This window comes from Pelophylax lessonae, assembly GCF_965119305.1.
Source record: "Pelophylax lessonae genome assembly, chromosome: 5".
Classification (NCBI taxonomy): Eukaryota; Metazoa; Chordata; class Amphibia; order Anura; family Ranidae; genus Pelophylax; species Pelophylax lessonae.
The window spans coordinates 147,218,281-147,242,804 of NC_138772.1; positions in this window are offsets into that span (position 1 = coordinate 147,218,281).

Below are 24,524 nucleotides of genomic sequence, written 5' to 3' on the forward strand. Positions count from 1 at the left end.
AGATTAGGAGAGCACATAAAAAATATTAAAAAGGGTTTGGATACCCATAGTGTCTCCGGACATTTTAAATACAAACACAACAATGATCCAAGTTATTTGAAATTTTGCAGTATTGAAAAAATAATACCTTATTGGAGGGGCTCAAATATGCAGAAGGAGGTCTCTCAAAGAGAAGCTAAATAGATTTATGAAATGAATAGTCTGCAACTAAATGGTATGAACATAGAAATTGATTTAAAATGTTTTATCCCAAAATTTTAATTCGATAGACATTCCAATCATATTCATAGTTGATATGAACAGAAATAGAAAGTTCACAACAGAACAGTTTTCAGTACACTATGGGTTTAGAGATTTAATCAAATAAGTCATTTCCAGCATGAAATATTGGAATAGACACACGTGAAAAATTGGGGTAGAGTAGTTGTTTAAGCTGGTGAATTGTTTTTCCAAATTTCCAGGATCAAATGATGGCTTTTATATTATATTATTATACACTGTGTTATACACCGTAAATGAATGCTTTTGTTTATCACAATTTTCTAGACTCATTTAACCACACTTAAAATTAATACCAACAAAATGAAAAATAAAGTTCACAGCAAAGTAGTTCTTCAAATGAGTACACTGTAGATATGGAGATACAATTAAATTAGTAAATTTGCTAGTATGATATATTGAGAGAGAAAGACATTAGTAGGATTAAACTGGGGTAGAGTAGTGCCTTAAGTTGGTGGACTGTCTCTTTAACCTATTAACCACTTCTGGACCGGAAGATTTTCCCCCTTAATGACCAGGCCATTTTTTGCGATTCGGCACTGCGTTAATTTAACTGACAATTGCGCCGTCATGCGACGCTGTACCCAAATAACATTGATGTCCTTTTTTACCACAGATAGAGCTTTCTTTTGGTGGTATTGGATCACCTCTGCTACTTTTATTTTTTACGCTATAAACAAAAAAAGAGCGATAATTCTGAAAAAAAAAAAACAATATTTTTTACTTTCTGCTATATAACATTCCCAATAAAAATTGTATTCATTATTGTAGGCCAATTTGTATTCTGCTACATTTTCTTGGCAAAAAAAATCCCAAATGAGCGTGTTTTGATTGGTTTGAGCAAAAGTTATCGCGTTTACAAACTAGGGTAAAGATATATGTCATTTTTATTTTTTATTTTTTTACTAGTAATGGCGGCAGGCAGCGATTTTTAGCGGGACTGCGACATTGCGGCAAACAGATCAGACACCTAACTGACATTTTTGATGCTTTTGGGGGGACCAGTGACTTTACTACAGTCATCAGTGCTAAAAATATGCACTGTTACTGTACTAATGACACTGGCAGGGAAGGGGTTAACCCAGGGGCAATCAAAGGGTTAAATGTGAGCCTGGGGGGAGTTTTCTAACTGTGTGGGGGATGGGCTTATGGAATAAACACAGAGACCTGTGTTCCTAAATAGGAGGTTGATTTCAGAGAGAACAGTGGTCTGTTGTGTTTACAACAGCAGACCGCCGTTCTCTCTCCACTGGGGGTGATCGCGGGTGCCCAGCGGCAATCGCGGCCGCTGGCCATGTGGATCAACTTCCCTGCTGGTGAATGGGCACGCGTGCACCCCTAGGATCGCTCCCGCAAACCGCCATACAGGTACAGCGATTCGTGGGAACCTGCCGACCTGCCACTGTATATCTGCGGTGGCTGGACAGCACATGGTTAACATACATCGTGTTACATGTTATAGATGAATGCAGCACAATGAGAGAGTCTAAGATAGAATATGTAATATAATGTTTTTTATATGTGAAACTTGAAGCAGTGAACCAATTGTATTTAAACTACATGTAATAACGAACACTCCACTGCCCTGTGAAGATGTCTAACAATAAAACGTACGTCGGGTGTGAGCTGGAGAGATTGCAATCATATTGAGTCGGGTCGGCTCGCAGCAGCTGAGAAGTCAGAGCCAGGTCGCACATGATCCAATGCTGTTTACACTCGTGTCAGTGGAGACACTTTTAAATGTGAGTTTAAACTTTTTTTAATAAAGTGGGAATATTTTTAATGGATCTTATGCTATGCCGAGTTCTTTTCTCTTCCATTGATTTCCTCCTTGCCTGAGATATCCATCGAGCGTGAGGAAGGAGAGTTTTAAAAGATTGATCCAGAGGGCTGCAGACTGTCACTCCCTACAAAAGAAAAAGCTTGCATGCTGGTTTATCATATTACCAGCCATTCTGTCTGGTGAGTGAATTCATTATAAGAGGTGGTGGATTACATTTTTTCTTGATGTGAAAATAAAATAAGAAGACAAGAGGAACACAAAATAATCTTTTATTTTTCATTTTATTTTATATTCATTTGGCACTATTTTTGAACACTTTATTTACATTATTTCAAAGGAATTGTTTCAATGGATTATGAACACTAATGATTGATGTATGCACTTGTGGCTATTTCTTCGAAACATTGTAGCATATTTCTGTTACATGTGTTATATGTTTGTTGAATTAGTTTAACACATTCATATGTGGGTATTTATGAACGCACCATTCAGATAAGTAAAAAAAATACCGTATTTATCGGCGTATAACACGTACCTAAATTTTATGGGAGAAATTTCAGGAAAAAAGCTGAAATTTAAAATAAACAGCTTTGAAGTCAGAACATTTTTTTTTCAATCAAATGTAGTCTCACCAGTGCCCACGAATGCAGCCTCATCAGCGCAGTGCCCACGAATGCAGCCTTGCCAGCGCAGTGCCCATACATGCAGCCTCACCAGCGCAGTGCCTATACATGCAGCCTCGCCAGCACAGTGCCCATAATTGCAGCCTCGCCAGTGCAGTGCCCATAATTGCAGCCTCGCCAGCGCAGTGCCCATAATTGCAGCCTCGCCAGCGCCAGTGCCCATAATTGCAGCCTCGCCAGTGCCCATAATTGCAGCCTCGCCAGCGCCAGTACCATAATTGCAGCCTTGCCAGCGCCAGTGACACTATCTGAATCCCTTTTAAAAATGTCCAGGAAGCAGCGCCAAGAGGTAGAAGGGGGCGGGCGGCACCAAGGAGAAGGAAGGACGCGCTGTCATCGGAAGTCCCGGTGCCTATGATAGACGTCGGCATAGGAGGCGGGACTTCCGATGACAGCGCGTCCTTCCTTCTCCTGGGCGCTGCCCGCCCCCTTCTACCTCTCGGCGCTGCTTCGTGGACTTTTTTTTATATCGGCGTATAACACGCACTGTTACTTTTTCCTCCATTTTTAGGAGGAAAAAGTGCATGTTATACGCTGATAAATAAGGTATATTTTTTTTTTCTTTGATACAATATCAATTTAGTAATAATTTTTCTTTCACGCAGTAGGATTTATAATTTAAGCACTTTGAAGGGATGTAATAGTATTTATTTGGATACACCTGTATAAAGCACTGTCATTTTTGCCTACATTTTAGAAGATGGTTGTGGTCTTGGGTGGAGGGCCAGTGATTATGCCCCAGTTGTGTAACTGTTTCAACAGTGGCGGCCGGTGCATAGGGGGCGCCAGGGTGCCGCCCCCCCTGAAAAAAGGAAGAAAAAAAAAAAGATAAAAAAAAAAAAAAGATTGCAAAACGAGCAATAAAGTTTGAAAAAAAAAAAAATTGCGTTCGCCGCCGCCGCCGCCAGCCGATGTGGAGGGGGTGGGGGGATGGGGTTACCACCCAGAAGAGGCGCCGATTGGCTGCCTTCTGGGGGGCGTAACCTGGGCGCAAGGCAGATTCCTTGGAAACCCCCACTTCGTGGATTCCTGGCTGTGATTGGTCCAGCCTCCAGCCTGGACCAATCACAGCATCCAGGACATCCAACGCTGACCCCGCTGACGTCACTCACAGCAGTGGACCGGACCGCGGACGATGGAGTCGGGTGGACACCGGACGGGAGTGACGGCGGCACCGGAGAGGAGACCAGACCACCGGAGGTCATCTGCTGGAAGAAGACATCACCACCGGTGAGTCCTCGTGGTCCTCCTGTCCTGTCAGTCCTCCATGACCATCCATCCAGCTTTTCCACCGTCATCCCCCTATGCTCTGCCTCATCCCATGAGTCATGGGATGAGGCAGAGCAGAGGGGGATGGCGGTGGAAAGGCTGGATGGATGGTCATCATGGGCCATGACCATCCATCCATCCATCCATCCATCCAGCCTTTCCACCGCCACCCCCCTCTGCTCTGCCTCATCCCATGACCATCCATCCATCCAGCCTTTCCACTGCCATCCCCCTCTGTTCTGCCTCATCCCATGACCATCCATCCATCCAGCCTTTCCACCGCCATCCCCCTCTGCTCTGCCTCATCCCATGACCATCCATCCATCCAGCCTTTCCACCGCCACCTCCCTCTGTTCTGCCTCATCCCATGACCATCCATCCATCCAGCCTTTCCACCGCCACCCCCCTCTGTTCTGCCTCATCCCATGACCATCCATCCATCCAGCCTTTCCACCGCCATCCCCCTCTGCTCTGCCTCATCCCATGACCATCCATCCATCCAGCCTTTCCACCGCCATCCCCCTCTGCTCTGCCTCATCCCATGACCATCCATCCATCCAGCCTTTCCACCGCCACCCCCCTCTGCTCTGCCTCATCCCATGACCATCCATCCATCCATCCAGCCTTTGCACTGCCATCCCCCTCTGCTCTGCCTCATCCCATGACCATCCCTCCCACTGCCATCCCTCTCTGCCTCATGCCCTCATCCCTCCCACCGCCATCCCTTTGCCTGATCCCATCTCTCCCACCACCATCCCTCTGCCTGATCCCATCTCTCCCACCACCATCCCTCTGCCTGATCCCATCTCTCCCACTGCCATACCTCTGCAGGGGGCATGTACGCTGGTCACTGTATTGAAAGGGGGCATGCACGCTGGTCACTACATTGAAAGGGGGCCTGTACGCTGGTCACTACATTGAAAGGGGGCCTGTACGCTGGTCACTACATTGAAGGGGGGCATGTATGCTGGTCACTACATTGAAAGGGGGCATGTATGCTGGTCACTACATTGAAAGCGGGCATGTATGCTGGTCACTACATTGAAAGGGGGTATGTACGCTGGTCACTACATTGAAAGGGGGCATGTACGCTGGTCACTACATTGAAAGGGGGCATGTATGCTGGTCACTACATTGAAAGGGGGCATGTACGCTGGTCACTACATTGAAAGGGGGCCTGTATACTGGTCACTACATTGAAAGGGGGCATGTACGCTGGTCACTACATTGAAAGGGGGCATGTATGCTGGTCACTACATTGAAAGGGGGTATGTACGCTGGTCACTACATTGAAAGGGGGCATGTACGCTGGTCACTACATTGAAAGGGGGCATGTATGCTGGTCACTACATTGAAAGGGGGCATGTACGCTGGTCACTACATTGAAAGGGGGCCTGTATACTGGTCACTACATTGAAAGGGGGCCTGTATACTGGTCACTACATTGAAAGGGGGCCTGTATACTGGTCACTACATTGAAAGGGGGCATGTACGCTGGTCACTACATTGAAAGGGGGCATGTATGCTGGTCACTACATTGAAAGGGGGTATGTACGCTGGTCACTACATTGAAAGGGGGCCTGTATACTGGTCACTACATTGAAAGGGTGTATGTACGCTGGTCACTACATTGAAAGGGGGCCTGTATACTGGTCACTACATTGAAAGGGGGCATGTACGCTGGTCACTACATTTAAAGGGGGCCTGTATACTGGTCACTACATTGAAAGGGGGCCTGTATACTGGTCACTACATTGAAAGGGGGCCTGTATACTGGTCACTACATTGAAAGGGGGCATGTACGCTGGTCACTACATTGAAAGGGGGCATGTACGCTGGTCACTACATTGAAAGGGGGCATGTATGCTGGTCACTACATTGAAAGGGGGCCTGTATACTGGTCACTACATTGAAAGGGGGCATGTACGCTGGTCACTACATTTAAAGGGGGCCTGTATACTGGTCACTACATTGAAAGGGGGCATGTACGCTGGTCACTACATTGAAAGGGGGCATGTACTGTGTGGTCTGTGCTAGGGGGTCTGTACTGTGGGGTTTGTACAATGGGCCTGTACTGTGGGGTTTGTGCTAGGGAGTCTGTACTGTGGGGTTTGTACAAGGGGCCTGTACTGTGGGGTTTGTGCCACTCTGTCAGTGTATCCCATAATAGGGCCCCTGCTCCCTATTATGGGATATACTAGTACTGATGGAGCCCTTAATATGTGATATATTGGGAGAATTGGTTCACGCAAGCAAAATACAGGGGACAAAATGGGTGGGGTCTATAAGGGGTGTGGTTTCTGAGAAATGGGAGGGGCCAAAATAGAAGGGCGGGGTCTTGCGCCCCCCATCTTAAAACTTCACCAGCCGCCACTGTGTTTCAACCCGTCCTTGGGGGTCAGGATAGAAATTTGTTGGTTTTGATAAGTGACCAATAACTTTGTGGGGAACCTCCTATTTGTATGTGATTTTATGCTCCACGAGTGCAGTGGAATGCAGCCTGGGAACTGGCTCCGGAGATACTGTTATTATTATTTTTTTTTTTTTTAATTTTTTGTTACATTTTTATTACAAAATGTGTTCATTATTATAATTTTGTATTATGAAATTTTCATGGATAGTTGTGGGTTTTAAAGAGACACTATAGCCCCCTCAGCCTGCCACTTGTAGGAGGGCTGGAGACAAGCAAGCCAAGGGGATGCTTTGCTGCTTTCCCCACCCTGGAGGTACCTGTGCAATTCTGGCTTGGAACAGAAGTTGTTGTGTGATGTCAACTCTGGTTTTATATGCATAAGGGACATCAATGTCTGCCTGTTGGCCCTCTGCAAATGGTGTTGCAGGCAACGGGTAGAGTCCAACCTCAAAACCTGAACATGGCATGGTGTTTAAAGGTACCAGTCACAACTAGGCTGGTGCAAAAATCTGAACAACTACAGGAAGGCTGTCAGGACCTCCAGATTTGACTCCATTTATCCTGACAATGCTGCAGCTGAGAGTCAGAACTGAGAGACAATCCCCAAGGTCTGACAGTTCTCCAATACTGAGAACACATGTGGGGGAGATTTACTAAAACTGGGGTGCAAAATCTGGGAGATACTATTATAGAGTGATATTTTAGAATATGGCTCAGGTAAAGAGAGCAAAGATCTAGCAGCTCTCATGCTATGCTCCTTGGCATGGAAGAAGTGAATTCGGGCCAAGATATCCCTAGGTAGGAAGGCTGGTAGATGTTGTGGTTTGTTGATCGTGTGTGCCCGATTAATTAGCACATCTTGAGTAGTTAGTGATGGGAGTATTTTGCAGAATAACTGGTGCAGATATAGGACTATTTCAGTTGATGTAATAGCCTCGGAGACTCCCGATTTTTATATTGTAATGCGATCCTCCAGGTCGGCAACTTTCAGGTGTAACTGTTGTATGGCTTGAGAGTGTTCATCCTGTATATCTACAACAGTATTATGGGTTGTAGTGGCTGCTGAAAGGTGTTGTTCAATATGCTCACTCTGTATCAGAAACTCCTGATGATGCGCGTGGAGCGAGACAGCCGTAGAGCTTGACTTATGTGCCAGAGGTCCTGCCACCATTCTGAGCTCAGTTTGGTGGCATACTATGTAGGTTTATGTGCCTCTTGTTCTCTTATGAACTTATATGGACTGCTTGCACTGTTAGTTGTAGAGTCCAAGAACCATTCCCTGCTGTTTGTGGTTTTGTGGTGTTTTTAATTAGTTTTTTTTTTTTTACATATTTTATTAAATACTACACTATGAGCATTTGTTTTCTGGTGTCAGTGATCCTTCTGTCTGGCTTGATGAGATTGAGCAGTTTCTCTGATGACTTTACCTGTGAGGTTGGAATATCTACCACACACATAGAGTATCAGATGCATCTTCATAAGGAAGACCTTTGAATACTGAATGCGCTTTTGCTGTCTTATAACTTAGACAGCAACTGGTTCTGGTGAGTGTGCACTTCTTATATTTGGTGGAGGCAGCACACAGATATCAGAATCAGTGATTCACTGAGATTGTGGAGTAATAACACTGGAACTATTTCATTTACACTTATGGACTTTTATTCACATTATTGTGATCTATTTTATTTGATTTAAAACTCAGTTTTGTTTATGCACATTTGTATACTTGTTGAAGAGTATCACTATTATACATACAGTGCTGCTTCTTTCTTTTCTTTTTTGTGTCTTTTTTTTTTTGTACTTTTTGTGTTTGTATGTTCACACATGTTGCATGCTGCTTTTTCCAGACCACTTAAGCGCTGACAGCTGACTTTTTAGATTTTTTTTATAGGAATTTTGCAGGGAATCTCTGGCTAACAGCAAAATGTACACAGAATGGGTGGGGATTAAGTAAGAAAAATCACTGTGCCCCCCTCCCCCCAATATTCATACAAGACCATTAGAACCATTTATAGGTCTGGAATCGAAGTGCAGTTCTACAGTGTTGCTGTAGTAAGTTGTATACATCATACAGATGCACCACTTCACAGCCAGATTCAGTCATTTTATATAAAGGAATTTTGCATTTTTAATTGTGATCGACCGATTAACGGCAAAACCGATATATAGAGGGCCAATATGCACTTTCCCCGATATATCGCAATTGTCCCACTGGGAGACCCGGACAACCAGCCTACATTGCTGCCGAAGACCCAATTAAAGCCGCATTCGGCTCTGATTGAGTCTCCATGTAAAAACCCAGGAGTGATGTCATGACAGGGTGGTGACATCATGCTTTCCACCTTGTCAAATTAGAAAATTCTTTCCATTCATTGATAAGTGAAAAGCATTCTCTAAAAAGCACCCATGTCTAGAAGCCTACCTCCTGTGTTCAATATGCAGCAGGGCAGCCTCTCGGCATTGAACTAGAGATAACTAGTGTGGTATTGGTGATCACTAGTAGCAGTGCCTCCTACAGTAAAATCCAGCTTCCAGGGGGATCCCAGAGACATAGAATATATATAGTTACATTGGTCCAAGCAGGACTAATGTAACTATGTAAAAATGTTTATACCTGCAATTCATCTTCGATCAATTCACCAAGATAATTGTGTTTTCTGTCTCCAGTGGGGTATTTCTCCTCACTTCCTGACCAGGTAACGGGTGTCAAACAGAATATAAAGTGGCAGAACCTCACCAGCAGGGACACAGACAGCAATAAATTGAAACAATACAAAAAGGTTGGGACTGTGAATGAGAGACATGACTTGATAAAAAATTGTATCGCATTTATTGATACATATAAAAATAAAAATAAACATGATGTATTACAAGTATGAACTGGGATGATATGGTATAGAATGATAAAATAAATAATAATTCACCCCAACAAAGACAATCTCAAAAGAACCAGCAAGACAATGAGACAATGGTAACAGAGTAATAAAATGACATCATAACATCCATAGACTGACGCGTTTCGTGGACTACATTCGCCACTTCTTCAGAGTCGGTGTATGATCCATATCTATAAAAGTAAAGAAGTATATACGTATAGGTACATTGTATTGGATGGTAGTTTGAAAATTGGGGGAGGAGGGGAGAGAGGGGGATGGGAAGCAAAGTCCCCATAGTCCCAAAACTTACACAGTGGCTCCAACAATAACTGGTCCTGGAGGTGGGGGCCTATACACGCTTGTTTCACTGTGCATTGACTGCACATGTTGGCTTACATTCTTAGCCTAATGTGCCATGTCAATATAGATTCCCTCCAGGTTTAGTTGGGGGTTTCTTTGCACTTTAGTTACATGCATTAACCTGTGTTATATATTTATATTTTTACATACATACTCCAAATATTGGATACATATTTGACCTTGTTCACTGGCTGATATGTGGCTATACATTTCACTATCCAGTTTGCTCCCACATTGCTGGCTGGCGGTGGTGGCTTTCCCCCTTGTTTTCCTCGGGAGCTGCGATGTGTGACGGATGCCCTCCCCTTCCCCCTATGCTCTCATGAGCGCGGTGGATCGGGTGGGCGGTCCTGACGCACATCGGCCTCACGCTCTGCGCCGACGTGTGACGTCAACAGGCGCCACACGCCGACGGCTGTTGTTCCATCTGGTGCATAAGAGGAAGTCCGCAGGACGGCATGGCGTCTGCCTCCGTTCTGCGGCTCTATGTCTGTGCACCTCGTGACGCTGGGCGCTTGATGGTCGGCGGGCTATACTGTGTCACATTCTCTTCCTCCCCTTGGATCTTTCAGGTTATTTCAACTTACCTCCTATTTTTTTCCCTCATCATTCCCCTCTCTCACTTAGTCACCATTACACTTTTTATAATTCAGGCACAGCTGTTAGTCGGTTGCATCTGACTTCATTCAATCTCTTTCATCTCACTCACAATTTTACTAGCCCACTTTTACATCACCTCATCTTTTCTTAACCAACCCATCTCATCACATTCCCACCCCCACTCCACCTCATTCATTATTTTTCAGGTTTCACATTACTTTGTCATCCTTCCCTTACCATATATACCATTTAAGTGGCATCATGACCTTTATATAGCATATACTTACTTACTATTGCCAACATTTTTACTCATTCTATATAGACATACTCTGGCTACTCAGTAATACTCCTACCATACTTACGATCACTTTATCTTTCCTCAACAGCTCACCTCCTTATCACATTCCTATCCCCCTACTCCACCCCACTCATTTCTCAGCATCCACACCACCTTGTCACCTTCCCTTTACCATACACATCAGTTGAGTAGCACTACGTTCTCCATATAATATACAATTACTTACTATTACCATCATTGTTACTCATTCTATATAGATATACTCTGACTACTCTGCAACATTCCAACAAAACCTACTCATATTTTTTCCTGTATGTGACACCTTCGCCTCATCCATGGGTCCCACGTGCCCTTAGCTCCCGGGGAGACATCTGGGTCGATGCCCCCACCTCCGGGACCAGTTACTGTTGGAGCCACTGTGTAAGTTTTGGGACTATGGGGACTTTGCTTCCCATCCCCCTCTCTCCCCTCCTCCCCCAATTTTCAAACTACCATCCAATACAATGTACCTATATGTATATACTTATTTACTTTTATAGATATGGATCATACACCGACTCTGAAGAAGTGGCGAATGTAGTCCACGAAACGCGTCAGTCTATGGATGTTATGATGTCATTTTATTACTCTGTTACCATTGTCTCATTGTCTTGCTGGTTCTTTTGAGATTGTCTTTGTTGGGGTGAATTATTATTTATTTTATCATTCTATACCATATCATCCCAGTTCATACTTGTAATACATCATGTTTATTTTTATTGTTTTATGTATCAATAAATGCGATACAATTTTTTATCAAGTCATGTCTCTCATTCAAAGTCCCAACCTTTTTGTATTGTTTCAATTGATATTAGGGATGGAGGCGCACGACAGCAATAAATAGCCTTCCGCAGGTGGAAGGAAAGAAGGAAAGAAAATTGCTTGATTCCCCCATCAACGTAGTCAGTGTTGATGGGGGAATGCCTCCCGCAGTGCTATTCTGTTCGGCCGTTGGGGGGGCGCAGGGAGCCTTCCCAAATGACAGAGTACAAAAGATTACTGCTAGTAGCTATAATCACAAGCAGTATTTAAATGTAAAAAGTCCAACAGGTTTGTTGTACCCAAATCCATTTATGGATTGACATAGGTACAATCACCCTGCCCATACATGGATTGAATCTCGTCTGGTCCCTGCTGAACCGGCTGAATTTTTAACTATGTATGGCCTGCTTAACTCTTCCCAGTTCTATTATAACTAAAAAAAGGTTTAATTGGAGTTGTTATTAGGCATAGAACTCTGTGATCTCCTGTTTCAAAACACTATAGAGATTGCCACTGCTGAGTATGGGTAGGTCTATTTTTTGCACAGAATGCATAGGCTACAACAGCAAGAGTGGACATAAATATACAGAGAATCAGTTATGTCACAAAAAAGTAGTTGTATGCTACAACGTAAAACCTGATAGTGGATTATTAGCTACTCTACCAATCAGTTAATCTAAAAACAGCATGCAAATGCAGTAAAACAGCTATCTGTACTGCTGATTGAGATTTAAAATTTGAGTTTTAATTGGAGCTTTCCTTTATGGGGGATGATAAATAAAAAATAAAAGTCCATTTTATCCAATCTAAACATGCAAAATAAACATAATTTATTCCTGTGAAGATTCTAAAAGTAGCAATGGACTACATAGCAAATATTGTATTTTTTCTTGAGAAATGCCCAGCTAGTTTTTGCTTTCACATCTGACTTCTGTACTGTTGGCTGGTCCCATATGGTTGTAATATATGCTTCTTTCAAATGACTTCCTAATGGGACATGAAAAGCTCAGTGGCTGTGATACCCCCAACTGCTGCCGCCTGTTTTAGTAATCTGCACTCAGCAGCAGATCTCTTCTGAAAACAACTGCAGTGCCAATATTTTTTTTCTGATAAAAGGTTTTTTTTTTCAGTAAGTAAATAAGCACTTGAGAAAAGCAAATGACTCTAGAATAATTACCTTCTATTACTGCTTTCCCATTTTAAAACAGAATTTTACAGCTGACATTGTATATGTCAAAAACCATTCATGTCTCCTATTAAAGTAATATGTTACTTCATGATTAAGGGTATTGTTGTCTGAAGTGTTGCTGTACGTACTTTATATTTGTTACATGTTTTCATTCACATAGTTTACCTTAAAAAATAAAGAAATAAATGAAAATGTCTGCTTACATTTAGCTATCTCTTTTCTAAAAACTCAAAAAAATTTCCTTTGCATTGTAGGTGGGTCTGGGAAATTCATGCTTACCACAATTACCAATGTCTCCACCATGTTAACAGATCTCATTATCAGTTGTAAACTGGATTTGATCACTGTTTGTCCTATGCTAATGAGGGAAAACTCAATATGTCCCTCTTTGTTTGTGGTGACAGATTGAGTTGCTTCCGAATTCAAATTGTTGCCTTTCCCTGGGTGAATGTAATATTCTCTAACATCAAGGTGGTTTTGGCTAGCTCACTAGATTGCTTTAAAAAAGGCCCGGATTCTTTCCTGGGTGTACATAATATAACTGGGTACTAATATTTATAGGTAAAGTTGATTCAGGGAATATCCGACTCCCTCTCAGCGGATCAGGAAGAAATTATTTCCCCTGCTGTAGCAAATTCGATCATGCTTTGCTGGGGTTTTTTCACCTTCCTCTGGATCAACTGCGGGTATAGGATTGTGTATATGGGATTGTATGGTTGGGTTTTCTTTACTGTTTTTTTTTTTTGTTTTTTTATTGGTTGAGCCAGATGGACTGGTGTCATTTTTCAACCTGACTAACTATGTAACTATGTAATGTCAAGAGAAGAGAAAAATAGCCATAAGAACATTCAAGCATGAGAGTTAATATTCTCCAACAGAGAAAATAGCCTAACACTATAGGCTTAGAACATTCAACCAGCAGGGTAAATAATATTAGGAAGACCTCAGCCCTGTGTACAGTCTATGGAGATTTCTGTGTGAATGGCCAAATGAATAGGCAATCTGTTGAGTAAACTTCAAGCTGCAGTATAAAGTGAAACATTTTGCACTGGTGTTATTACTAATGCTAAATGTGACAGCTTCTTCCTGGTCTTTCAGGAGTTGCCACCCACCAAGAGACCATCCACCCTATGTGAAAGATGTAGGGGTAACATAATATCCCTACTCCTTCACACAAAAAGTCAATAGTATATAAACACACTTTTTGTCTCTTAATTAAAAAAAATGTCCAATGATGAATATCCATCATTAATCACATTGTTTAAAAATGCATATCCACATCAACTACAATTACCCAACATCACCCACCTGCTGAAAGAGAAAAAAACATGCTTGACTTCAGCAGAATGTCATTCTCCTGGACCCCACCATTGCAGTATAAGCAAAGGTGCAGGATCTCTCAGGTGACGTCACTGACCATAGATTGACATGATCATAAATGGTCAACGATGTCACTTTTTTTTTTCTTTCTTTTTCATCATCTGACATTGAGCGTCGTGATTGACATGGATCTGTATCACTAGGCCACATGATTGATTTACTATATGGGCCTTTTTTGAACTAAAGAACTTGGCAAAAAATGTGTGTATGTTTATTTAATATTGACTTTTTTTGTGAATGAGTAGGGGCACTTCTTATTCATCACATGGGGGGGGGCAGTATCTGGATACCCCTTGTTACTTACCAATAAGTAGCCAGGGTTGTAGGAAAAATGACCTTTTCCCCATCAATATGTTGACAAGGCCCAAGTTATCCCCCCTCATTTTTAGGGCATACGGCCTGGCATGGTTCAGGGGACTACACACTTTTTTTTACACTTTCCCCGCTGTTTGCTTCCATTCCCCTTTCAGTAAATGAATCCCCAGCTGACAGCTGAATGAGCCAGACAGGGATAAGTCACTGGTTGTTTGGATGCCAGTTGGTGCCAGCCCACTAACAACCAGAACAAAGCTGTCACATTTAGCAGTAGTAATAATACCACTGCTAAGTGTTTAACTTTACACTGCAGGTCTGCAGCTGGAGGATTACCCAGCCAAACACTCATTAATTCAGCCATTCACAGAGGATTCTCATCCTCATCTCAACTCATATTTTTTCCCTCGTGCTTGAATGTTCTTATGTCTATTTTTCTCTTAGGATCAAACGTTAGGGAATGTTATATTTGCCTGGCAAAAAAGCAACAAAGAAACTTTTACACACATATTACAAGCATTATGGTTATTATTTGTTACATTTGTGTAAATGATGAGACTTTTGCAGAGCAATTTTTTTTTGTATAAACATCCTTTTTAACTTTTTGATTTGCTTTTTCTTTTAGTGGTTAAAAACCAATGTGATATAATCTAGTGATATGTCCATCTCTGCCCCTTGTATGTCCATTCATTCAACAGGTGGCCCATATGTGTGATGTATGTTCGTAGGTACACAAGCAGCAGACACATGGATATGTGCAATAAAGGCACCAAAATAACTAATGTACCATAGATGTACAGTATATTGTTGTAAAACTAGGCCCATCTACACAAGATATATATCTATACTTAGTGAGCATAAATTAGTGTGACCTATATTGGTGGAAAAATAGTTCTAAAACAAATTCCCAAGTACACAGGCCCTTGTAAACCATCACATATACGCACTGAAGCGAGCAGCCCCAGGCGATATACAGGCATGAAACAAATCCTCCTTCATAAGTTGTACATGTGTATATGCAGCCATTTCCCCTGTGGATTTAATATAATAAAAAGTGCAGCGCAACTCAAAATAATAATCATATTTCTTTAACATATACATCCTCATTACATTTAATGTATTATAAAGTAGAATGATGTCCTGGAGGTAGGGCGAAACACGTTGACGTATTTCCAGTTCCGTTAAACCAATGTCGCCACTTCCATCCTCCGTGGAACACACGCCGAGCAGCGGCGAACCTGGAAGAGCGTCTTGGTTGTTTATGCCTTTTTTTATCTACGATTTTGTAAATTGCTTTGCATTTGCGCAAATAAATGTAATTTTACAGTACTTCACTATGAGCACCATTTTGTTTTATTGAGCCTGGAGGATATTAAAGCTGCCCCAAGGGTATTATTGGTGAGACCCGATTTAGATGCTAAGAGGCCTGATATCCAAAACACCAGATGCAAGTTTGGTTGAGCCCCAGACTGAAAAGCTGTGGGTCCATTTTCTGTGGTGAGTGGGGATACGAGAGGCACACTTCACAGCAGGTATACATGAAGCACTTCAGCACCTTATTTATGGAGTTTGGAGCACTTGAGCACTTGAGCACTTTATATGAGAACTTTTGAAAGAATTTGTATATGTTTTTTATATATAAATTTTTTTTTAGCACATTATGATATATGATTTCATAATTATACTTTTTGAGGTAAAAAACCTGCTTACCTCAGCTTTAGAGCCCACAACAGAGTCTAACAAGCACCAATACTTATTATCCTCTCTGTGCTTGGAACAGGGAACGTCCTTTTCCATATCCTCCCACGATAAGGAACTCCACGATCGACATATCAACATGATGGGAAACATAAAATACGGTAGGCCTATTGAGGAAGCCCAATCACAGGACGCAACGCATATAGGGGGAAGGAGCCGAGCCTGTGACATCATCATGCAGGAACTAATGTACCTTTGCATGCATTTTTAAGAAGCTTGTAAGTTTTTATACCCATTTGTTTAATAATAAATGTGGAAATAGAAAGCACTATGGGTCTCCTTCTTATGTGAATATGTTGAAAGTAGAAAATATTGGATTTTTTTTTCACAATTGTTGGCTTGATTTTGTTTATATAACAAAAAAATAAAAAAGCCCCAGTGGTGATCAAAAACCACCAAAAAAAAAAAAAAAAAGCCCTCAAGGAACTTACAATCTAAGGTCCCTAACTCACATTCATACATACACATAGTAGGGAAAATTTAGACAGGATCCAATTAACCTTTCAACATGTCTTTGGAGTTATATACATTTTATTTGGCTACAGTGTTGCATGCATGCCAGTTAATTTTGCACAGTGCTAAATAGCAAAAAATGCCCTAGTTATGAAGGGGTGAAGTCATTTTTAATTTTTTTCTTGCTTCCTTTTATGTCATTGTATAACATACATAGATTTGTATATTATCCACTATAGGTGTTTTCTATAGTTCACTGCAATCTGTGCTTACCAACTGCCAAAAGAGGGTATCAACCACACACGTACTATATTGCAATAAAAAAGCCAACTTGCATTGTGAGAAATAATGTGTATCTCTGCTAAGGGTATTATAATGTGTTTATATTTTATAACATAAAAACACATTGATAAATCTAGTCCAAGCTAATCTTTTTTACACGTCTACATCTAAATATAAAAGAATCAACATCTATATCTAAAAAACATCGAAAAGAAGATTAAGTACATATATGTTTTAATAATAAGCACTTACTGTATTCAGCCTTGCCTGAACATCTTCATAGGATCTGTGAAATAGCAAATAAGAAGAGAATTGTTCAAGTCAGGTTTGAACTCTTGGCCCTGATAATCACAATAAGGATGGCAAGATTCTGGATTTTAATCATCTCTCACAAAAAAACTGATATATATGGCTGGCATAAAGTCATTTTTCATGAAGGCTAAGAATAGTGCCTTGCAGTTTTTGAGAGTTTACTGAATTCCCTATGATTTACAATATAATACATAATCTCTAAAGCCTAATACACACAGACTGAATGTCGGGTGGCATCGGCTGGTTCAAAAAAGTGGCCGATATTTGAACCATGGGTACTGCGGCCGGTCTGACACAAGCCAGCCATTCTGCCAACTTCTGTCAAAGGGGCACAACTAAAAAATGACTGCTGATTGGCTGTCCAGAGTTTTCTGGTGGGGGGAGGTCGCTATTCTAATATCAGACATTTAGTATAGCGGCTCCTCCTGAGCTGTAAGTTTTTTTCATTCACCTTCATGATGTGTTGATGATTTGAACATCGAACGATCACTGGGACATTTGCTTTGAGATTGAATATATTGTTTTGGAACTGGAGTTTATGAATTTTTATGAATCCTTTATGAATGTATTTATTGGCACACATAGTTATATATTTGTTTGTATTGTAGCTTAGATATTGATATATGTTCATTATAATTGTTGAGTATTCATCATTTGTCACTAAGAGAAGCGCACCTGTTTATCTTAGAAATATACTGTATACATATATCAGAGAATGTCTCTGTTGTGTTACCAGGGACATTTTTCAGTGCAAAAAGAATAAATGTTGTTTTACTTACAGTATCTTGCTAAAGAGATGATGAGTGTAAGGAAAACTGTGCTAATTAGCTTTTCGAATAAAATGATAACAACAATACAGTTATTCTTATTTTGATGGATTAAACCAACAGGAAACAATGTAATAAAGAACATAAATGGGATAAACTAAAACCATTCAAAAGTGATAAGGGCCCACACACATTGCGAATACAACTAGTACTCCCTGTGTCTTCTTGAGTACCGATGCAGCGAAAGCATTCGACCAGGTTAACTGGGATTTCATGTTCTCGCTTCTCAAGCATAATGGATTGGGTGATACCATGATGCATTGGATAGCTAGAGTGTATTCCAATCCGACAGCCCAGGTGAAAGCTAATGGTGTCCTTTCAGAGTCCTTTCCCATCAAAAACGGAATGAGGCAGGGGTGCCCCCTGTACCCCCTTCTCTTTGCGTTATCACTAGAACCTTTACCATGCAAAGTTCGCTTGAACCCAGACATTCAAGGCATACCTGTGGGGAATGACCAAAGCAAAATAGCCACATACACAGATGACCTGCTATTCTCGCTGCTGAATCCGGTTTTTCCACTCCCGAATTTACTGAGCGAATTTGATCATTACGGAGCCCTTTCTAATTTAAAAATACATTTTGGGAAGTCAGAGGCCATGGGAGTGGGGGTCCCCCCCATCCTCTTAGCTTTAAAATCTAGCTTCGAACTGAAGTGGACTGACTCAGCACTAAATTACCTACGGACGTACATCCCTACTAAGCTGTCCCGAGTATACGACCTTAATTTCCTACCACTGGTGGCTGCAACCCGCACTCTACTTGAACAATGGCACAAGGGGCTGCATTCATGGTTTGGCAGGTGTAACTTACTGAAAATGTGCATCATGCCGAAACATCTTTACCTACTACGTGCCTTACCTATTAGGATCCCACCCAGTTATTTTAAAATAGTCCATTCCCTATTCATCAACTTCATCTGGGCACATAAAAGGTCACGCCTCTTGCGTTGGCATCTTACTTTGCCAAAACATTTTGGGGGACTAGCACTTCCAGATATATGAAAATACTACCAGGCCACACATCTGAGTAGACTACTAGATTGGTGCCGTCATTACCGGTCTAAACATTGGATTCATATAGAACAAGCGCAAACTGCCGTCCCGCTGAGTGCGTTGTGGTGTTACCACTCTTTACCCTCGATGTTAAAATCGTACCCTTTAATAAGCAACATGCTACATATATGCTCTCAAACATGTCTACAACACACACTTACAGCTCCCAACTCTTCCCTGTCCTTGGGAACCCCCAATTTGCTCCGGGTCTAAGTTCTCAGGAGTTCACCAGCCTGTACGAGGTAGGCTATAAACAGGCTTCTATATATACGGGCAGTGGCCCTCAATCTCCATGTTGATGGATGATAAGGGGCCTTATAGGCTCCCCTTCTGGCAGGCACTACAATTACACCATTTTCTACACTCTATCCCAAACCCCGGGAATTTCACACAACCCTTAACAGTGTTTAAAACAGACTGTTCCGACTCTGGTAACCTTCCATAAACCTTGTCCAAGACATATAGTTTATTGACTACACCATCAGAACAGCGGAACTTGTCGTGTATAGATAGCTGGGAAAGTGATCTAAACCGTAAGTTTGCAAACACGACTGATCCTGAATTTTACCTTTAAGTCCTCTATCTGTACCGAAATCCAGCAAACAAACTTTAAAATCTTAACAAGGTGGTATCTTACTCCCCATAAATTACACAAATACTTACTACACACATCAGATCGTTGCTGGAGATGCCGGGAGAGTAGCGGAACACTTCTTCATATTTTCTGGTCCTGCACTAAAATATGACCCTACTGGATGGCAGTAAGATCTATAATTTAGAAATTCACGGAATATGATATTCCTGATGACCCAGCTCTATTCCTTTTGTACGTCTCTAATGTCCCTGCACGGGTCTATAAAAACTCAGTTGTTCGCCACCTACTGAATGCCGCTAAAGCATGTATCCCCCTCTACTGGAAACACTTAGCGCCATCCATATCGGATTTGCTGCACAGGGTGGAAGATATTAACAAAATGGCAGACCTGATCCTAACCGCACAACATAAACAGGAACAATACGATAAAACCTGGGGACTTTGGAATCTATTTATTCTTTTGGAGGATGGAAAGCAGCTGTTGACACCGTAATTTCATACTCCACCCAATTTATCTGAATGGAGAGAGGGAGACCTGTACCTGCTCGCCCTATCCGTACCTCCCCTTCCCCCCCCTTTTTAATATTTTCTTCTCTCTTCCCCTTCTCCCATCCCCCCCCCCCCACACCTCCCTGATATTTTGATAAAAGGGAAGTCATTAAAGGAGGAAAAAGAACAGAGGGAACGGTATTACTTATCGGTGGTAGATGCTGGGGAGTAGTATGGTATGGCATGGGATAAAGAGCTTATACAGGAATTATACTGTGGACTCTTTTCCCTTATGGGGACTCTACTTCATGCAAGATCCTTAACTTATTCTGCCCACTGTTACATACTGTATATTATATATTCTGTTTATTTACCATTCACTGTCTCGTTCCTTCTATGGTTTAATTCACATGTAACCTGTGTTTTGGTTTGTTGTACCCTTCCCGAACCTTTAATAAAATTATATTTGAAAAACATAAAGGTAAACCCTAGTCAATATTAAACTCGAAGTTGCGATTTTCATAGTTGGTTATTAGCATATCTGCCCAAGTGCCAAAGTTTCTTCCACTGGAAATAACGCTAGTGTTCTAGATACAACCCTATGGCAATAATGCTGTTTTCTGGAGCATCATGTTTTCCATCATTTGAAAGTTCAGCAGGGATTCTCAGATTTTGGTCACATAGGCACCATTGCATAAAACACTGAGGACGAAAAAATAAAAGTACTTCTGCACATCTGCCATTAAGATTTGAACTTGCTCTGAAGGCAACTTCAATTCTTAGTACTGATATTTTAAAACATTGCGCCCATAGGGGTCTTTTTGCCTAGGTTTCACATTCTACACCCAATGCTCACTACTGTCTCTTCCATTAAGCCAAACTTCCCATGTTGCTCCAAGAACCCACACCCTACTATGCTTCTTCAGGCATCCCTTCTGTGCACACCACATATACCATACTCCAACAGCTGGATAATGCCCAAGCCAATCAAGGCAGGAGCATATGGACTGATATATATCCAGAGGGCCCAGCTACAAGCTTCTTGCTCCTGCAGTAAACCAGGGAAGTAATCCAATTAGTCACAGTGGTGTACTGTCTTTTATGTCACAAGAGAGGATACATATGCAGACAAGCAATGGAATGGGATAGACCATGCTAGTGCAAACAATGCAAATGGAATGGCTTCTCTGTGCCTATTTCAACACTTAACAATGTCAACCAAAGGGCTGGTGGGTTTCTGTATTTTTGTAATCCCAAGTCACTCAAGTCAAGAGAAGTCAGTGTGAAAGTGTGAAGTCAGGAAAATAAATGCAGATAGGGATCTTGATAAAGTCACGCTGCGCTGTGACGCAACGTGTCGGGAGAAGCCATCTGACGTAATTTCTGGTCCACGGCCGAGACCAGAAGTCACTGTATGGAAGCGCCCACCGCTTGTCACACTACTATTTACATGCTGTTTTACCGTGAAGCTAAATGTGAGTTGATCATCATATGTTTTTTACAATAAATTGCTTGATTTAACTTACTACACTATGAAGCTCTTCCTTTTATTTGGTGTGTGAGTCCGATACCCACATAGGATATCCTGTGCCTTTGATGTTCCTTTGATGTCTGATGCTGGTTATCCGTAAGGATCATTACAGTCTACCTTAAAAGGACCACTACAGGACTGTTCACCATCCTAGGGGAGACCGTGATACCTATTGGTACAAACGCTCTTAAAGAGTGTTTTGGAGGTGAGCGGCCATTTCACTAATTTAGGTAATTTGCTCACTATCACCTGAGAAGCAGTTTCCCGCACTTTGTGATTGGTCACAGTTTCCCGCACTTTTTGGCATTTTTGCACATCAGCACTTTTATGGAATCTGCATTTTATGAACTTATGAATTATATATGAACTTTATATTTTGTTCATTCTGTGTTCTTACTCGGACATTTTTGTTTGAAGTACTTGGCATTTAATACAGTCACAGTTTCTTTACACAGTTAATTGATTGTTTTTTTTTTTCCACTGTGTATTCATTTCATTCATCATTCTATCCCTTATTATTTGCACTTCGGATTATATCTTAGTGGTGACTCTGATTAGTCTACCATAACTTGGCACTTATATTCACTGTCACTGTCTTTGTTATAGTGACATTTGCTCACTACTAGTGATTATATAATTATTATTATTTTTCTGCTATCTATTGGCTATTGGATTCCGTTCTCACAAAGGTTTTATGCATTTTCATGCACTTTCAGCACTTTTGCACTTTATCACATCACTATTTATTTGATGTCCCAATTTTGATATTATTATTGATGTGTTGATTTTAGTGAGTTCTCTTATCAAGTTTTAGTGGGGATGTTATTAAGCGCCGATTTTATTGCCTTTCATCTATTTATGTATATGGTGACACTATACAGAATTGGCTGCTAATTTCCTTTATTCCCTATTTATTTGTATACTCTATATCTGCTACTCGTTTTTTATCTTTAACATCTGGTATATGGTCAATCGCATAGGTTTCCTTGTCTTCATAGTAACATAAATTTGACATCAGTCTGATGTACTTTTGGGATCATTTAGAATTCCTTGACAGGCGCATTCAACCTGAAATTGCTCTCTTTTGATCTGTATTTGATTTGCTTTAAGCTTGTTTTACATTCCAATAAACTTGTATAGGAACGCAAAACCCATTTAAAGCAAGCAAAAGCCCATTAACACAAGTTCTTAAGCAACAAAGGCTGTTCCATTAGATTAATAATAAGATGAAGCTGTGGCCATCCAATCTCTGGCATGCAAGACTGGCTTATTTTACATTTCCCTTGCTCATGATTGGGTGTATAAAGTGGATGCAGGTTTACCTCATTTACAAACTGAGCATTCACTTTGCTGTTAACAGTCTCTAATCCTTTATTACATAAACCCTGTTGGTGGTAAACCAATTATTACATACATTAGCTCTAGCACCAACGGCAAACATACACTTTGTGATCATACTGGCACTGGAAATACACACTAATTAACTCCTTTACCAGTAAGTTGCCTGTCAGTCAGGGAACTCCAAAGCCCTCTGAACTTGATGTGATAATTTTTTAGTGTAAATGAAAATTAAATACTGTTATTCACAAGTGATATAGACATTCATTCTACAATATACTTTGACATCTGCTCTACTCGCTTTATTAGTGTAAAGAGTATAAAGCTAACAGCGATACTATTAATGTTAATTAAGCATTGGCCTTGGCCACTGTGCTGTAGCTCAGTTTCAGGGTCTTGGCAATCTCCTTATAGCCTAGGCCAGTAATGGCGAACCTTGGCACCCCAGATGTTTTGGATCTACATTTCCCGTAATGCTTAACTACACTGCAGAGTGCATGAGCATCATGGGAAATGTAGTTCCAAAACATTTGGGGTGCCAAGGTTTGCCATCACTGGCCTAGACCATCTTTATGTAGTGCTACAGTTCTTTCTTTAGATCCTTAGAGAGTTATTTGCCATGAGGTGCCATGTTGAACTTTCAGTGACTAGTAACTGACTGGGATAACATCAAATTTAACACACCTGCTCCCCATTCACACCTGAGACCTTGTAACACTAATGAGCCACGTGACACCAGAGAGAGAAAATGGCTAACTGGACCCAATTTGGACATTTTCACTTAGGGTTGGACTCACTTTTGTTGCCAGTGGTTTAGACATTAATGGCTGTGTGTTGAGTTATTTTGATGGGACATCAAATTGACACTGTTATACAAGCTGAACACTCACTTTACTTGTAGCAAAGTGTCATTTCTGCAGTATTGTCAAATGAAAAAATATAATAAAATATTTCCAAAAATGTCAGGGGTGCACCCACTTTTGTGAGATTCTGTATATATGTGTATATATATATATATATACATATTGTGACAGGAAGTCAGGTAAATCTGTGAATGTAGTCACAGACAGGAGCTACACTTCCACCTGGGTTAGACAAATCACCAATTACTATAGGGTGTCGGCTGCAGAGGTAGCCAGAACTGTCTAAGGAAGTTGAAAGGCCTTCAGCTGTTCGGAATGAGGAAGTTAAGGCCTCTATAATTTGTCCAAAGGAAGTCTATGGATTGCTGCCTCCTGTCGCCGTGTGGGCTGGGAGAGGAGGACAGACAGATGAGTGCCTCCCGACAAGCTGGTGAGCATGGGAGAAGACCCCCTGAAGTGATGTGCACTAAGGAGGGTAACCAGTTGTGAAGACTTCTCAAGGTAAATAAACGAACTGTTTCTATGTGGAAGAAATAAAGGAATGTTTGCCATGTGAAGAGAAAAACAAAGGGACAGCTTAAATGAACATGTGCTGTGGTGGAGAGATAAAACATGGACTATTGAGAGTCTGCTGTATGACCAGCCAAGTCTGCCCAACAGTAGGTTGGGGACAGACTTCATTAGATAGGTTCCAGTGTGTGAGAAGGTAGCCGCCCACAGTGGCAAGGATTTATTTTGTTTTATTTTATTTTGGCTGTTTTGAGGCTTGCAATTGTGGGA